This window comes from Mixophyes fleayi, chromosome 2 (genome assembly GCF_038048845.1).
Source record: "Mixophyes fleayi isolate aMixFle1 chromosome 2, aMixFle1.hap1, whole genome shotgun sequence".
NCBI classification, from domain to species: domain Eukaryota; kingdom Metazoa; phylum Chordata; class Amphibia; order Anura; family Limnodynastidae; genus Mixophyes; species Mixophyes fleayi.
Window position 1 is genome coordinate 286,581,491 of NC_134403.1, and position 6,000 is coordinate 286,587,490.

The following is a 6,000-nucleotide window of genomic DNA, read 5'->3' on the forward strand; positions in this document are numbered from 1 at the left end:
CAGACCAGGCGGAAATCTGGTCTCACACATTGAGGCCCACATTTAGTTTGCATTGGCGAGTACTGAGAATGGAAAGTACACCTTAAAGTGCTTAGGCCAGACCATAGAAGAACAGCAGTGATTTGCAGTGCACATAAATGACCTCCAAGGAGTACTTTGGACATAACCTATTTTACCTGAAATAGAATGATCTGTTTCTATTTCCCACCTTGTGTGCATTTGAATGTACTTATACATATTGGGCCTGATTCAGAGTGAGACATACGCCTTTTTGCATAGTATATATTTATGTTCTTTCGCACTGAGCATGTGCACAAAATTAACATACACCACTGCAACTACTCAGACCTGCAATTTTTTGGCAATTACGACCCTATGTCTGAATAGGCCTGACAGGGGAGAGAAGGGGTGTTCTAATGTAGGCTAAGTACAAAAAAGTTGTGTTCGAACAATCGCATACGGATTCAGACTGGACATGGGCAGGTGTAAGTAGCTGATGATGATAATGACAAATGCCCAAACTAACAAACTGCTTGTAATTAGAGGTTTGCAAAAGATTTGCGGATGCTTATTGAGACTTTAGTAGTTAGTAGTCGCTCAGTCATAAATAAAATATATATATATATATATATATATATATATATATATATATACATTTTGTACACATGCTGGGAAGTTTCTGCTGTATTAGCCAGGTCAGTGTATTGAAGTTTAAATTATGCTTCATAGCAATTGCGTTCATAACCTAAAATAAAAGGTTTTCGTGCATGATCGCAAGTTAGGAGTAAATGTCTGCAGGGTGTGTCTGTTATCAAGTGGACATATCTTCTACTCATTCAGACCTAAACGCATCTTTAACTATGACTATGGTGTACATACACATTCACTTATTTGAAACTTTTTCAAACGCATATTCTGCTTACACTATGCTTACATTTGCGTTCAACACCGGTCCATTAACTCAATTGAGAAATCACTGTAAAAATGTTGATCAAATCACAGTATGATAGCCTAGCCTTTCACTTCTGGCATTGGGTACACAAACTGTGTGCCTTCCCATCAATGATACTGATGTCTGCAATATTTTTGGAGCAGTTTTGTTCTGTCATTTTACCAAATTCTAGACACTCTTCTGAATGAGCCCTTAAGCGAAATGTTCTCTCTCAAATGTATTTGTTTAAATGCATAACCTAAATAAACTGAATCTACATGTCAGGAGAACTCTCTACGTCACATGCAGACCGATTAGGAAAAACTTTGAAGCTGCATTACCACAAAGTAGAAAACATTTGCGTTGACCAGTTTAAAATTGTTGCAAAATGGAAATTAAAAGATCAACCATAAGCCACAATAGTCATGTTTCAGGCTTCTGCTTGATCCTCTCGCTCACACCCCCTCCCCACAGCCTTACACAGCCCTGGTTCTCGGATTGGGAGATGAATCACGGAACACTGAGAAAAACGACTGTATGGAGCAGACTTCGGTGCTCTGGGACGGGCAAGGAGCTAATAAGCTCCAGATAGTAATGCAGCTGAATATATGTCTATTTTTCAGACGGAAGTAGACAAGTTAACTACAAAAGATTCCAAATAATTGTATTATCAACTGGGATATATGACTTTTCACATGAATAGACAACTTAGAGCGCATAAAACTTGTGTGTACAGCACCTAAGGGCTCATCCAGAGTAATAATAAGAGTATGTTAAGATTGTACTCATACTGTGTCCCTGTACCTGCAGACCTGTTCTAGACAACTCCAAACACCTGAATAATGTGTTCAATATTCTGTTGAATGGAGTTGGCCTGTAGTTTCCAACACTGTACGTATTAACAGTAGAGGTGCGGAGTCATTAGGATCCACAAATCCAATACCTGTGCAATATTCACTGTTGTTTGCTTATATTGTGTCTTGTTTGGATCACCGGTTGAGCAAATTCTTACTAAACAGTCATTAGCTGCTTGTCTGAATAAGCCCTAACACTAAACACATACCAAAGGCATGTGGTGCATACTATTCAGGCTTGATGCCTATTGCATACTTGCAGTTGTTACTATGCAGCTTGCGATTTATAAACAAATGATTACATTACGGTCACCAAGCATGAATATCTCTTGTTTTAAATGGATGGCCTCTTACTTTATTTCTCTTTGTGACCACATTTTGCAAAAGGTTTACAAGTTAGATTTGCATTCTAGATCATCAGCCTTACCCTAGAAAGCCATTCATAATTGTAGACAGTTAACAGCTAAATGTCTCCACATGATATCAAATGTTGAAATGATACCAACAATTTATATTTAGTCATCACAGCTGTTCCCTTTTCGCAGTTAAATGAACCTCTCCACTTAAAGCTGCATTGTTTAATTCAGAACTATGATTCTGTGAAACACGTGCAAAGTACAAAACATTTGGTTAAGTGTTTTTTCTAGTTAATGGAATATAAAATATCGCACTCAGTCAATGCTCATCAAACCAATGTGTGAACAAAGTAAGAAGGTTATATTGCCTTGCCAATACCGTGTAAGTGCAGATCATTATACCAGGTTACTGCTAGTTTTATGGCTATTTTATAATTAAAGGACAGTTTAATTGCCTTGATAAACTGAAAGCCTGGAATAGCAGCCACATGGTGATGACCTTCTCTGTGACAGAACAGAAGAGGATGAATTCCTACTAATGGGATCTTTACAAGGAATGAGCACTGCATCACAGTATAACTGATGTGAAAGGACCATAAACTATTTCAGTTCCCATCAAACTGATATTAACAAGATTGATGGGAGCCGCATTTTGCTGTCTGAAGACATGAGTAAATCTGCATTAAGGTGATCCAGTAAATTTTAGCCTGTTAATTTCAGGGCTTGTTCAGATAAAAAAAATTATCAGATTTTGTTCATGCCACATATCAAACATAATATGAAGAGAGCAAACGTCTCTAAAATCCATGCATACATTGGGGTCATTGATCCCAGTGCCTGATCGCCTCTGCTGTTCACACAAGCAACACTATAGACAACATAGTTCAGAGCAAAAGTCTGAAAATGGTGCATGCATGATTTCTGCAGTTTCAGTCTGACCCTCAAATTTCTCTTTCTGTCATGTGAACAGCAGAGGTGTGTAAGTATCAGAATCAATGTTGTCTGCTTGAATTGCAGAATGGCTTTCTCCTGTAGCGTCCATTTGTAAAGCTGTTTGAGCACATTCTGGCAATATTCTCATCTGAATGAACCCTTGCAGCCATTAGCACCAATTCCTTAAGCAATGTGTCCAGTGGATAATCTGACCTTCCCTGTAGCCCTGCATGTGCTTTTTTTGGGTTCTGCCATTCTACCTACTCAACCATCTCCACTTTTCCTTTTTGCCCTGTGTGCCCCCTTGCCTCACGATCAGTGCAATTTGAACAGTTTTGACATTTTAAATATCTGTCATTTAGACCCATTAGAATCTATAATACAAAGTTAGTGGGTGGAAGAATTAGTAGATTTACATTTTTATCTGACACCTGTGTTGTTTTCTAATATTTTGGCTAATTTTAGCAGTTTCCCTAATTTTTTACTTACTGTACTGCAGACCACCTCCAACTCTGGGACAGGCAGCTGATCCATGTAGAGCTTCCCACATACTGAGCAGGTGATGTTGTGACAGTTACACTTACCAGGATTCTATGACGTGGCATTGGTATTATGACATCACATGAGGTCATCTGTAAGTCATGTGACAAACCTAGCAGTGTGCCAAATACATTAACTTGACAGCGAAGCTGAGAAAGACAGTGATTGGGTCCTGGTACACTAATTGGAAAATGATACAAATAAAACGTCATGACTTTTATGTCAATAATTTAAAATATGCCTGCAATTATCTGTTGTGCAAATTTTTTTAAAAATAGAGAAATGTTGCTAATATAGATAGAAAGGTGATAATTAAAATGCTAGATAGCAAGACCTACAGTATCCTAATGTATCCAATGTTTTCTCACTCAGGAGATTATGTGATAAATGTTTAGTAAATTTCCATAAGATGGTATTGGTGTTTTCAACAGATTGTGTTGCCCAAAATTATGGAAAGTAGTAAATTGGACAAATGGCATATGTGAATGCCCCAAAATTTGGAGAGTCACAGTGTATTGGCGGTAGCACTGTATAGATCACAAGTGTGTTAAACTAAGTTGCCTTGAAATACATTCACCAGATACAGTATGTAAACTTGGTTTATTAGCCAGTTCTATGTACTAGAAAGAAATTCTCTCAAGCATTTTTCAAGAACAGCTACATGTAGTTATATAATCCCACATATTTCTATGACCCCAATCTATGGAGAATATGAGTTACTGTGTCTCTAAGGTGGTATTTATGTCCTCAATAGATTATACTGCCAGGATAGGGAGAGAAATTTGATTAATACAAATGGCATATGTAAATATCCTAATGTTTGGAGACTCACGGGGTATTAGTATCAGTATTAAATGAATCATTAATATGCTAAATGATATAAAATAGCCTTAGGATACATTAATGAAGAGGTTGACTGTATGAGTACATTTTTTAGTGATCGTGCTTACAGTGGTGTGTTCCCAAAGAGGGAAATATATAGATACATTTATAGCAGTCGATCCGGGATTTGGAGGTGCAGAATATGCCAACATTCACCGGATATACTGTATAAGTACTTGGTTTGGTAGTCAGTATGTAGGCAGCTAGGGTGGAAAGTGATTATCTCTTTCCCTGAATTGCTATGTATCTCTTCTTCTTAATAATGCTGTCAACAGCAAATGTGAGTGCTGCTGTTTTCTATATTATGATACTTCTACCCTACCACTAGCGCAATAATGGAAACTATTTCAAAATATATCCTGTGGCAACCTGAAAGATTCCCATCTACTGAAATAACAAAAGCTGTTAAACACCAGGGCTGATATTACTATTGGTTGGGTATAACAAGCTGTTTTAATGATTGTTAATTTTGGTTATATAATTCTAATAAAGAATGAAAAAACGCTATTGTGATACTGGGTGCTGCGCTATGTCTGATAAAGATTTAAAAACCAAGGACTTCAATCAAAATTATTTGAATAAGAAGATCACCAGCATAAAGCTCTGATGGGATATAAGGAATGCCTATTCGGTATGTGAATAGGAATATATGGTTTCCCCAACAACAATGGAATAAATAAAATAACTGATACAGGCAGGTGGGTTTGTAATTGTAAAATTATATTTGTAGTTGTAAAATTAATATTTACACCCGACAGAGTCAAGAATGTAAAAGTTATTGGGTAGGAGAATATGCAAATACATTTGTATATAACACATGGGTTGTTTTCCTAATATTCATTTTTGAAGTTTCCCTCATTTTGTACTTACTGTACTGCATATCACCCCCAGCTCTGGGACAGGCAGCTGATCCATGTAATGCTTCCCACATACTGAGCAGGTGATGTTGTGACAGTTACATTTATACTTACCAGGGTTCTGTCAGTTGGCATTGGTATTGTGACATCACATGAGGTCATCTGTAAGTCATGTGACAAATCTAGCAGTGAGTGGAATAGATTAACTTGACAGATATTGACTAAACGAAAAATAAAATTTTGTATATTCTATATAACAATATATGAAGTAGGAATATGTTAATATAAACACTTAGGGGTATATTTACTAAACTGAGGTTTGAAAAGGTGGAGATGTTACCTATAGCAACCAATCAGATTATAGCTGTAATTTTGTAGAATGTACTAAATAAATGATATCTAGGGGCCTGATTCATTAAGCATCTTAAATGAAGAGGTATCTTATTTCAGTCTCCTGGACAAAACCATGTTACAATGCAAGGGGTGCAAACTAGTTTTCTGTTTTGCACATAAGTTAAATACTGATTGTTTTTTCATGTAGCACACAAATATCAACTTTAAATTTCAGTGTACAAATAAGCTATCAAGTATTTGTGTGCTACATGAAAAAACAGTCAGTATTTAACTTATGTGCAAAACAGAAAACT

The 6,000-nt window shown here is 36.6% G+C and overlaps 1 long non-coding RNA gene across 1 annotated transcript in view; it reads right to left on the bottom strand.

The window, feature by feature from the left end:
* LOC142139063 (uncharacterized) overlaps positions 1-3,617 on the bottom strand; it is a 71,979-nt gene extending 68,362 nt beyond the window's left edge. Inside the window, exon 1 of the long non-coding RNA XR_012688156.1 lies at positions 3,564-3,617. This is a non-coding gene — a long non-coding RNA (uncharacterized LOC142139063). The remainder of the gene's footprint in view (positions 1-3,563) is intronic.
* Between the last annotated feature and the right edge of the window lie 2,383 nt (positions 3,618-6,000).